The sequence below is a fragment of the Symphalangus syndactylus genome, chromosome 5 (assembly GCF_028878055.3).
Source record: "Symphalangus syndactylus isolate Jambi chromosome 5, NHGRI_mSymSyn1-v2.1_pri, whole genome shotgun sequence".
Lineage (NCBI taxonomy): Eukaryota > Metazoa > Chordata > Mammalia > Primates > Hylobatidae > Symphalangus > Symphalangus syndactylus.
The window spans coordinates 134,655,260-134,668,143 of NC_072427.2; the positions used below are offsets into that span (position 1 = coordinate 134,655,260).

At 41.1% G+C, this 12,884-nt stretch overlaps 1 protein-coding gene across 1 annotated transcript in view; it reads right to left on the reverse strand.

The window, feature by feature from the left end:
* The window catches only part of SPX (spexin hormone), a 245,495-nt gene that overhangs the window by 103,457 nt on the left and 129,154 nt on the right, over positions 1-12,884 (reverse strand). The window lies entirely within an intron of this gene.

Genomic DNA, 12,884 nt, shown 5'->3' on the forward strand with positions numbered 1-12,884 from the left:
AGGAAAAGCAAGTGGCACTTGGGAGAAGCTGGTCTCAAAATGGAATAGGGGACCTGCAGGAGAATGAAGCAATGGACTGAAGCCCTACCACTGACGGAGACGGAGCGATAACCAGGACTGATGGGAGGAACACTGTGCGCATTACCCAGGAGTTCCCAAACAGAGCTGGAAAGCAGAAAAGTGGAAAAATGACTAAACTGTCTTTGGTCTTATGGGATAGAGGCTCTAACTGTTGAAACTAGACATTAAGTGGAAATGTGACGTAATAAGCTAATGAAGGCTAAAACTCTTGGGCCACGAGATATAATTCTGCAGATTCCATGAGTAGATACCACTAAAAGAGACAAAAGGGCTTGTTTTGATTTTGTTTTTGCTTTGCCAAAGGCCAACAGGAGAGGAAAGAAAACCATAAAAGTTATGGATAAAGGGAGCCTATAATAATTCTGAAAGAAACAATCCCACATGCCGTAATTCCAAATGTTGAAATCTTAAAAAAGATCAAAATCTTGAAAACATAATTCTGGTAAAGATAATTTAAAATTCTTTAAATAACATTTATTTATATTTTAAAAGGGTATTTGAGGAACAAAAAAAGACAGAATATTTCATAGACCACTTTACATAATAAAAAATATTTTTATTATGTAAAGGTCTATTGTAATTATTTTATTGTGTAAAGATCTATTGACATAGACCACTTTATACAATAAGATATGTAAAATACACACATTTTTGCAAGCATAAACACTCAGCTATACAGTCTCACGGGTACAATTGTTATAAGCAGACAAACCATATTCATAAAGAAACAGGTCAAAAAACAAAATGTATAAATGCATATCACCATGGTTGGTAATTGTGTGCACTTAGTTTTGTACTACAGTCATCTGAAGTACCGTGAAGGACAACGTAAGTCTTTTGACAAGACGAATCAAAGATTGTGATGGGTTGCCACTGCATTTGCAGTCTCCCAAAGAGCCGAGACCTTGTGAAATTTTATCTTTCACAAATGCAGATGTACAAAAAGGGCATCTTTTCATTTATAGAGGAAGCTTCAATGTTTTTATGTAGAGAACCAGGGAAGCAAATGTACCTCTCAGTCTGAGAGCGTCAGGACCTGGGGGACCACTGATGTAAGTTCTGGAGTCCAAGAGCCAGCAAGTTAGGGGTTCTGATGTCTAAGGCAGCAAAAGAAAAGTCTCTACTCTCAGATACCAATTTGCTTTCTCTATTTATTCTCTCCAAGTCCCTAGCTGATTGGATGGTGCCACGAACAGAGGGCAGATCTTCCCCACCTACACCACTCAGGCTCACACAGCAATCTCCTCTTGAAACATACTTGCAGATACTCCCCAAGAAAATTCTTTACCAGGTTTTTTTGGTATTCCTTAATTTGGTCAAGTTGACTCCTGAAATTGAGTCCACAAGTTCATCCCTTGTCAACTTGGCACCCACATGCATCTCCTTAATCACCCACACTTAATTTTCTTTTTTTTTTTTAATGGTAAGGTAAATAGAGCTGTACCCAGTTTTCATTTTTTTTTTTTTTTTTTTTGAGACAGAGTCTCACTCTGTCACCCAGACTAGAGTGCAGCGCTGCGATCTCAGCTCACTGCAAACTCCACCTCCCAGGTTCAAGCGATTCTCCTGCCTAAGCCTCCCGAGTAGCTGAGATTACAGGCACCAGCCACCGCGCCTGGCTAATTTTTGTATTTTTAGTAGAGATGGGGTTTCACCATGTTGGCCAGGCTAGTCTCAAACTCCGACCTTGTGATCCACCCACAGCCTCCCAAAGTGCTTGGATTACAGGCATGAGCCACCGCGCCCCGCCACTTAATTTTCAGATAACAAAATAACAAGATAATAGTTCCACCAAACATGATGTCATTATCATGTGATTGTGATTTTGGGGGGATTTTAGACTTCAGGGATTTGGACTTTAGGGATTTCGATTTTTCGGGATTTCAACATTCAGGATTATGGCATTCAAGTCTTTCAGGATTATGATCCAAATTCATGAGAAAACATCCAATTTATTAGTTCAGAACAACAATAATACAGGCACACTTGGTTTCTCAAGTCACCTGCTTGGTCCTCTTCCAAGTGTGCTTTTCTTCCTTTCTTTCCTTTTCTTACTGTTCCAAAGGTTTCTAATAAATTTCCACTCCTGCTCTAAAACTTGCTTGGGTCTCTTTTTTTGCCTTGTGACCCTCAGTCAAATTCTTTCTAACCCCCCCCAAAAAAAACAAACAATAAAATGTATTTTTTCATAGAAAGTAGAAAATCTCCTTGTCCTGGGAGCAAAACTGTGATTTCTAGGTTATTACCAGCTCTGTGTGTGTGTGTGTGTGTGTGTGTGTGTATTGACCATGGTCTTTCACTAGCTCAGTATCTTCACTATTGCATAGTGGTTAAGAGTTCTGGTTCTGGGATCTTGGAACCTTACTTTTTGGTTTGAATTTTAGCATCACCACTTAGTAGCTTTGTGGTCTTAGCCAATTTATTTGACCTCTCGGTGCCTAAAATTTACCAACTGTCCAATAGGGAGAGTTTTAGCACTTAGTTTAAAAGGTTCTCCTGAAGATTAAACACGTTATCATAGGCTAATATAGGCAAAGCACCTAGCATACAGTAATAAACTTTAGTAACTTTTAAACTCAGTAAATTTTAACAATTTTTATTAAATTCTAAACCAGTAAGAAAAATATACATATAATGGTATATTATTCCTCACATGATCTAAGAGACCCAATATTCGAAATTAGGAAATATAATTTGCCAAAAGTAAAACTATCATTATGAACAGTTAAGTTATTTATATCTGAAAAGGATTGGTTAGAATCTTATTGTTTACTAACAAAATTTCAACTATATCCTTTTTTTAGGTTGTGGGAGACAGAAAGGATGCACATTAATATGTTAATGACAGTTACCCCTAGGGAGAGGAATCGGGGTAGGGGGAAAGTAAGGACTTGTGCTTTCTTACACATTCTTGTATTTTTTCAATTCTTTATAAAAGATCATGAATTATTTAGGGAATAAAATTAAGACAATTAAAGTGAGAGGATCTGACAATACAGTATCACTTAATTAGCCAGAAGTTGGATTGTACCTTCTGCCTCTGGCTTTACAATGCTGCTTTTGCTCTGTTACACTGTCATCCCTATTCATTAAACACTGTTAGACATTTGCCTCAAGGTCAACATCATGAGTACACTTTTGACTACACCACCAAGATTAAACTGAGCCATTCAAAGCACCTAGTATGGCATCTAGCCATAGTAGATGTCAATAAATATTAGCTGCCTTATATTCCACTCCCCAGTGGCACCTATTTTTCATTTAACAAATTTCATTCAAGTAGTATCAGGGCTGGGAGTGATGGCTCATGCTTGTTATCCCAGAACTTTGGAAGGCCAAGGCAGGAAAATGGCTTGAGGCCAGGAGTTTGAGATCAGCTTGGACAACATAGAGAGACCCCCATCCCTAAAACAAAAAAACAGGAAACAAAAAAATCAACTACAACATCAGATCTCTAGATTTTAGGGGTTACTTTTGGTTCACCTCTCTGTTTTCAAATTGTTTTTTGTTTGTTAATTGCTTTTTATTTTCTTTTTTGCCATAGGCCACAATCAGAGAAAACAAAAAGAGACACTAAACTTTTATATTTATATACACAAGGCTTTTATATTTAAATACAGATGAGTGAAGTGTTCCTTGTCATATTTCTGCTTAGGAAGCCCCAATGAGCATTTGGAGAGAAGGGTAAACACAGCTGCCTGGAAACGGCTTTTAGAAACCCATTAAGCTGACTGATTTCAACCACTGGTGATGGATGAGGGTAGGAACAAATTCCTTCGTGGTACACAAGAACACTGCAAGTTACATTTTAATCTGTCTTAAATAATGAGTAAGACATAATAATTAACCTAAATGCTCAATCCACTCTCAGAATGCCCGAGGCAAATGTTCTCTCCAACATTCTCTACTCTACAAGTAAAATAAGCTCCTGAGTCCACTGATATTGCCTAAAAACCTAGGTAGTGCCTGATATATTTTTAAGTATTTTTAATATTTATTTTCTAGTTAGAAAAACAATCTATCCACATTGCACAAATTGCGTAACATGAATAAATGTGTTTTTTAAAAATACTCATATTAATATTAAAATTGGTAAAATTTGAATAAGGTCCCTAGTTTAGCTTACAGCAGTGTACCAGTGTCCATTTTCTGATATTAACAAGCTCAGTGATCAAGTAAGTTGTTATTATGGGAGGAAGCTGAGTGATGGATACATGGGAACTCACCAAACAATTTTGGCAACTTATTGTGAGTTTAAAATTAACACAAAATAAAACGTTTTTTAAAATCACCCTTACTTTTAGTATTTTGATATTATTAAAGCAAACTAAATATGGCCCGAGAAGGACTCCATACTTCTATATTTGAGTCCTTGTGGATGAATTGTAACCTAGCTTAGTAGTCAGACAAAATTGAAAACGTAGCTTCAGAGTATGCATCTGTAACTATAGCTAAGTCTTGGCCATTCCAGAGGCCATACTTCAACCATTCATACAGTGATGAGTATTAAAACTGTGTTCAAATAAGGCAAACACCGAGCTGTAACCAATCCAGCCATTCTGTACCTCACTTCCAATTTCTGTACGTCATTTCCCTTTGGTTTTGTCTGTAAGTCTTCTTCCACCACATGGCTGCACTGGAGCCTCTGTGAATCTGCTAAGATTTGGGGGGCTGCCCAATTTGCAAAACATTCATTGCTCAATTCAACTCCTTTAAATTTAATTTGGCTGAAAGTTTTCTTTTATCAGTACTGAAATAACGATGACATTGTAATTTCAAAGTGGTCAAAATAATACATCAGTTAGGATCTCTTCTATCGTCAGTGAGGTTTGCTTACCTAAACTAGCCTAGGGACGAGGCTGGATTATGTTGCTTTTTTTTTTCTTTTTTTGAGACAGAGTTTTGCTCTGTCACCCAGGCTGGAGTGCAGTGGCGCGATCTCGGCATCCCAGGTTCAAGCGATTCTCCTGCCTCAGCCTCCCGAGTAGCTGGGACTACAGGTGCCCGCCACCACCCACCATGCCTGGCTAATTTTTATATTTTTAGTAGAGACAGGGTTTCACCATATTGGCCAGGCTGGTCTTTAACTCCTGACATTGTGATCTGCCCGCCTTGGCCTCCCAAACTGCTGGGATTACAGGCCTGAGCCACCGTGCCCGCCTTACGTTGCTCTTGATGCATAAATTTGAATGCCATCACTGGCTTCTCTTTTGCTGTCTCTCATCTTATTCCCCTTGTTTGGCTCCAGTTTTAGATAGGTTTTTCCCTTGGGAAGCTTTGATGTATTTAAGGGGAGGAAGAGATGAGAGGATAGAAAACCCCATGGCTGTTTTCAGAAGTAAAGTGAATAGTTGCTAAGTAGAGAAACAAAACAAGAAGAATGTTCACTTTGGTAGATGAGCAGATAATGGAAAGTTTAAAACATGTTAAAGTATACACAACCAATAATCATACAAATTTATAACAAAACATCACTTTTTTTCCTACCACCTCTATAATTGCAGAAGAGAATCAAATACCCTTTTCATCTGACAAACTGGACAAATAAAATTTAATAATATGCAATATGATGACAGTATAGTAAGACATGTGCAGATGGGGTTTGGAATCAAAGGGTGCAGCCCTTCCAAAAAACTGTTTTACTCTTTTACCCAGGAATTTCACTTTCAGAGACCTACCCAAGCAATGACAAATACAAATGACTACAATGTACAATGATATCTATACAATGTTATTTATCATAGTAAAAAGCATGTCTCAAAATATGGGAACAGTTAAATACATCATGGTGTTTCTGAATGATTGAATATTTAGTAACCATTTTTTAAAAGGAAAAAAATCTGTATAAATCTGTATGTTAAGAATGATCCAGTGGGGCGCAGTGGCTCACGCCTGTAATGCCAGCACTTTGAGAGGCTGAGGTGGGAGGATCATCTGAGGTCAGCAGTTTGAGACCAGCCTGGTCAACATGGTGAAACCCTGTCTCTACTATAAATACAAAAATTAGCTGGGCTTGGTGGTGGGTGCCTGTAATCCCAGCTACTCGGAAGGCTAAGGCAGGAGAATCGTTTGAACCGAGGAGACGGAGGCTGCAGTGAGCAGAGATTGCACCACTGCACTCCAGCCTGGGTGAGAGAGCAAGACCCTGTCTCAGAAAAAGAAAAAAAAAAAAAGAATAATCCCAAAATTTAAACACACAGAGAGAGAGGGAGAGAGAGAGTCTGCTTACTAGTTGTGTGATCTTGATCAGGTTATTGACCTTCTGTGATTCAGTTTCCCCATATCCTTAAAATAAGAAAAATAAAAGTACCCACCACATAGGGTTGAAATGAGGATTACGTAAGTTAATATAAGTAAAGTAAGCATTACTTATACTTAATTCATGTGAGCACATTATTACATGCAGTTAATGCATTGCATGCCTGGCACATAGTACTATTTTCAATAAATGAAAGCTTTATACAAATCATATAATACAAATTCCTGGATGTGTATTGCTTTGCAGGACTCTAAGAAAACTTTAGTCAAGTGAACTCTAGGGCTTTCTAGCAAAATAATCTCAGTAATAACACTTTCCACCTCACGAATTAATGTATATTTAAAGGACTATATACTCATTCATATTTTAAATGAGCACAGGGAGAGAAAGGAAACAGCAGCTGGACTTTCAGACTACAATTCAAGAAGTCAGAAAGAATGAGTGGTTCCTCTGGGGATCAGGACTGGGAATGAGAGAGAGGCAGCGGACTGTGTTTTTTTTTCCTTTTATTTATTTATTTTTTTACTTTTTTGATACAGAGTCTCACTCTGTCACCCATGCTGGAATGCAGTGGTGTGATCTCAGCTCACTGCAACCTCCACCTCCTGAGTTCAAGCGATTCTCCTGCCTCAGCCTTCTGAGTAGCTAGGATTACAGGCAAATGCCACCACGCCCGGCTAATTTTTTTTTTTTCAGACAGAGTCTTGCTCTGTTGCCCAGACTAGAGTGCAGTGGCACGATCTCGGCTCACTGCAACCTCTGCCTCGGGAGTTAAAGTGATTCTCCTGCCTCAGCCTTCTGAGTAGCTAGGATTACAGGCAAATGCCACCACGCCCGGCTAATTTTTTTTTTTTTCAGACGGAGTCTTGCTCTGTTGCCCAGACTAGAGTGCAGTGGCACGATCTCGGCTCACTGCAACCTCTGCCTCGGGAGTTCAAGTGATTCTCCTGCCTCAGCCTCCCGAGTAACTGGAATTACAGGCGCCCACCACCATGCTTGCCTAATTTTTGTATTTTTAGTAGAGATGGGGTTTCACCAGCTTGGCCAGGCTGGTGTCAAACTCCTGACCTTGTGATCCACCTGCCTCGGCCTCCCAAAGTGCTGGGATTACAGGCCTGAGCCACCATGCCCCGCCCATGCTCAGCTAATTTTTTGTATTTTTAGTAGAGACGGGGTTTCACCATGTTAGCCAGGATGGTCCTGATCTCCTGACCTCATGATCCACCTGCCTCGGCCTCCCAAAGTGCTGGGATTACAAGCTGGCTGGGACTGTTTGTTTTATTACCAGCATTTGCATTCTGATTCTTAACCTTTTATTTGCTAAGATATAAACTAAATAAATAAAATTTAAAAATCTATGAACAAGTATTTGCAACTGCAGTCCTTGGCACCAGAAAGGATAATAGGTTATGGTTCCAGGAAGGGGAAGTATAGATGGCATCAGACGACTTAACACTATGCCCAGAGAATGTAGACTAGGTGCTTCTGTTCCCAGAAGCAGCACCCAGACAATGTGAAGAACACCATGTGGAAAGCAGTGGGGCAGTTCTGGTTTCTAATGGGCTCTGCTGATCTTTCAGCTGATCTGCCTGAAAGTTCACTTTCAGGCAAAAACTGTGAACTTCAGTCTGGTGTATAATTCACTATACATGGATATTTTATTCTCTGTATAACTCTAGCAAGGCTGAACCCTTAGCAAGGCAAACGCTTACCTGAGCTGCCCTTCGCAGATTTATCCTGTCCCCCGGTAGTGTGTCCGGAATTCGTGGGTTCTTGGTCTCACTGACTTCAAGAATGAAGCCGCGCACCCTCGCGGTGAGTGTTACAGTTCTTAAAGGCAGCGTGTCCGGAGTTTGTTCCTTCTGATGTTTGGATGTGTTCCGAGTTTCTTCCTTCTGGTGGGTTCGTGGTCACGCTGGCTCAGGAGTGAAGCTGCGGACCTTTGAGGTGAGTGTTACCGCTCTTAAGTCGGCGGATCTGGAGTTGTTTGTTCCTCCTGGTGGGTTAGTGGTCTCACTGGCTTCATGAGTGAAGCTGCAGACCTTCGTGGTGAGTGTTAACAGCTCATAAAGGTAGTGTGGACCCAAAGAGCAAGCAGCAACAAGATTTACTGCAAAGAGCAAAAGAACAAAACCCCCACAGCGTGGAAGTGGACCCCAGCGGATTGCTACTTCCAGCTCGGGCAGCCTGCTTTTATTCTCTTGTCTGGCCCCACCCACATCCTGCTGATTGGTAGAGCCCAGTGGTCTGTTTTGACAGGACGCTGATTGGTGCGTTTACAATCCCTGAGCTAGACACAAAGGTTCTCCACCTCCCCACCAGAGCAGCTACATACAGTGTGGATTGGTGCATTCACAAACCCTGAGCTAGACACAGGGTGCTGATTGGTGTGTTTACAAACCTTGAGCTAGATACAGAGTGCCGATTGGTGTATTTACAATCCCTTAGCTAGACATAAAGGTTTTCCCAAGTCCCCACCAGTCAGGAGTCCAGCTGGCTTCACCCAGTGGATCCTGCACGGGGGGTGCAGGTGGAGCTGCCTGCCAGTCCTGCACCGTGCACCCGCACTCCTCAGCCCTTGGGTGGTTGATGGGACTGGGCACCATGGAGCATGGGGCGGCGCTCATTGGGGAGGCTTGGGCCGCACAGGAGCCCACTGAGGGGGGAGGCTCAGGCATGGCGGGCTGCAGGTCCGGAGCCCTGCCCCGTCGGGAGGCAGCTAAGGCCTGGTGAGAAATCGAGCGCAGCGCCAGTGTGTCGGCACTGCTGGGGGACCTAATACACCCTTCGCAGCCGCAGGCCCGGGTGCTAAGCCCCTCATTGCCCAGGGCCGGCAGGGCCAGCCGGCTGCTCTGAGTGCGGCGCCGCCAAGCCCACGCCCACCCGGAACTCCAGCTGGCCCGCAAGCGCCGGGCGCAGCCCCGGTTCCACTGGCACCTCTCCCTCCACACCTCCCTGCAAGCTGAGGGAGCCGGCTCCCGCCTTGGCCAGCCCAGAAAGGGGCTCCCACAGTGCAGCGGTGGGCTGAGGGGCTCCTCAAGTGCCGCCAAAGTGGGAGCCCAGGCAGAGGAGGCGCCGAGGGCTGTGAGGACTGCCAGCACGCTGTCACCTTTCAGTAGGAGACAGGAAGAAGGCATTTTTCCATAAGTAGAATAAATATAATCAAAGTTTTTTTCTATGACGTTTTTCAGATACCCAGAGAAAACAGCTTGCAAGAGCAAGAGATAAAAATCTATGCATATTCATAGCTTTGAGCCTAGGTATTTTTTACCGATAAACGACTTCTAAACATCTGTCATTCAAGCACATTAGGGACCTACTGCTTAGCACAAACTAGTCTATATCCAAGTAGACACCGCAATGAGTCAATTCACAGTTACCAGTATGATTTAGAATTTAACTACCTGTCTTCTAAAAAGAACAGCTAACATGTAAACGGAAAAAGGTACTCTATGTTACAACTATCTAATGAAGGACTAGACAATTAGAATCGAATTATTTTGCTTTTTGAGACATTAAACCCTCAGTTCTCCTTTTTCCTCACTAGTATTATTTTCTCTCCCTGGATCCTTTTTCTTCTTGTTGTTAGAGATACCCACCCACCAACCAAGGCCAGTTGCTCTCCATTTACAGCATATGTTGCTATTACAGTAATACCTCACCTACCTGAAGCTCAGCTTCAGGGAACTTCAGCTCCTCAAACTATTTTGAAGAACTAGGAAATAAGGAAAATTGCAAAGAAAATGATGTAAAAGAATCTATGTATCAATGAATGTCTTTCAAATCCTAACTCAGGGTTCATTTACTCCATACTGTGCCTCAAGTTTAATAGGTATCTGCTGGGAGATATAAATGTATCTTGTCAGAAATACTATGCTACTTGGAGATGTAAAAGTGAATAAAGTACCCTCAAAGAATTTGCAGTCCTAATAACATTAGCTAATCTGGTTTTGTGGCTACCGAAGAATAAAGACAGCAAAATAGAATTAACAAAGAATCCCACAGAAAGGCACATAGATAGCAGCAAGACCAAAACTATTTTTGGTTCTATTCTTAAATCACAGAGAAATTTGAGGCCAGTCACTCAAACTCTAGGCATTCATTTGGATTAGATTATTTTAAAGTTCCTATTTTGTTCTCCAATTCTATGAATACAGTTTTAAAACAGTTCACAATCTGACAACAGGAGACTTTTTTGTAAGGCACAAGAAGTCAAAAAACACAGCAGTATGGAGTCATTTACTATAGGAGTGAATTACTCCATCTTATGCAGCATCATAAATATTGTTGACAACAGCCCATAGGCTGGAAAAGCCCAGACGGGCAACTTGTATGTTGTTATGTTTACATCCTTTATCTAATCATTTTAAAATTCATTGATTTGTTTATTATCTATGATCCTCCACCAGAATATGTGTTCCTCATGAGCAGGCATTTTATCTGTCTTGATCACTGAAACAGTGTCTGTCACGGAGAAAGTCCTCAATATTTTTTGAAAGAAAAATATTCTCCTTTTGGCAAATTGTTTTGACAATTTTGGACATTAACATTCAATTTTATAACTACGTTTCTGGGAATTATTTGTCCTTATCTCTAAATTAATTGGTTCAGCCATCATTGCCTGTATTTTTATGCCATAATTCCCTCCTTTCTTGGATTCCTAATTTTGCTTATTTTTCAATATGTTGGCATATAGTTTCCCAATAATTTTTTTCAAAATAGAATGGTATGGGGAATATATTTTCTGGATCATTGTATATATAAAATTGTGTTTTACACATAAAAGATGACTTGCCAGGGTATATAATTCTCAACTGTTTGAGAGTGGTAGTTTGCTCTCCTGACATTTAGAGTTACATACTAGAGCATTCACTTTGTTCCATCAGATTAGAACACCTTGTGGCAAGGAATGCAAATGAGGGTAGAGGAAGGAAATAGATACCTCTTTTCATTTTTTCCTACCTCATCTCCAAAGTTACACAGTAATGGGGGTGGCAAGAAGAGGAATAAGTGGAAAGATATTTAGAAGTAAAGTCTAAATATCTGACTTGCAAAGTAGGTGGAAAAGAAATCTAGGGTGGCTTCTAGATATCTTGCTAGGCTGACTTGGCTATTCTTGCTTCAAACTTGGATTTAGGGTTAATGTAATACTTTTGAGATTATCCTCCAAGCTCTTTTCCTCACCATCACATTTTAATTTGTAATTGGACTGTATCTTCAGTCAAAGTCCCCACTAGCTGAATGATTTATGCTAGGAGAGGTTGAGGCTTATGAATTTTTCTCAACAAACCCTTCTCTTAGTGATTCTTTACTCTGAATTTTTATTGTACTTTAACCAAATTTCTGTTGCCACTTATCACATTGTAATTGAAATAGGTTGCCTACTTGTCTATCTCCAATGGACTAGGAACACCTCAAAGGGCATAGTCTTATATTTATGTTTTTTACCAATGTATAGCACTGAGAATAAACTGAAGCAATAATTATAGTATTAGTGGTCATATACAAGAAATATGCATTTACAAAAAAAAACACTTCTTTTCACATATGGGGAGTTTGTGAGATGGCTGTATTTGAAAGCATTTTAATTATAAGAAAACAGAACTGAAGCCAGACTCTTCAGAATTCCTCCAATTTATCATTCATTCATTTATTCATCAATGCTATATTTAGCTACCAAACACTGGCTGAGTGTTGAAGACAGAATGAACGATAACATCTAGCTTTGGAGTCGATTAGGGACTAAAAAAGAAAGTGCATCTCACTTAGTGGTCCCACAATTTCCTCTAGAGGGCAAAGCCTGACCTTGAGATCAGGTGGAATTGTAGGGAAACTTCAGAAGGCAAGGACAAAGGCTCACTGGTCTTGTCAGGCAACGAGTAAGCAATTATTGCGTGTTTGTTGAAACAGGCTGAAAAAAGTCATTTTCATCAAATGAACTTTAAAACGGAGATGATCTAAATTCAGATGTATTTTTTTAAGTCCTTTAAAGTCTAACTGAAATGCAACATAGAAATTTATTTCTGGCCGGGCGCGGTGGCTCACGCCTGTAATCCCAGCACTTTGGGAGGCCGAGGCGGGTGGATCACGAGGTCAGGAGATCGAGACCATCCTGGCGAACAGGGTGAAACCCCGTCGCTACTAAAAATACAAAAAATTAGCCGGGCGAGGTGGCGGGCGCCTGTAGTCCCAGCTACTCGGGAGGCTGAGGCAGGAGAATGTCGTGAGCCCGGGAGGCGGAGCTTGCAGTGAGCCGAGATAGCGCCACTGCACTCCAACCTGGGCGACAGAGCGAGACTCTGACTCAAAAAAAAAAAAAAAGAAATTTATTTCTATTTGTACTAAATCTAATCGAACAAGAGCGTTAAAGTCCAGAAGAGTCGGGGATGGGCAAGTTTTAGAAATAACGTGACCTCCACATTGAAGAGCCTGCGAGTTGTGAGACCAGCTGAGAGCGGGGGCTTCTGGAAGGGAAACTCCTCATCTGGAGGGTGGGGGAGGGAGTGTGCACACTTGAGCCCTTGTCCTTGAAGGGGATTGAGCG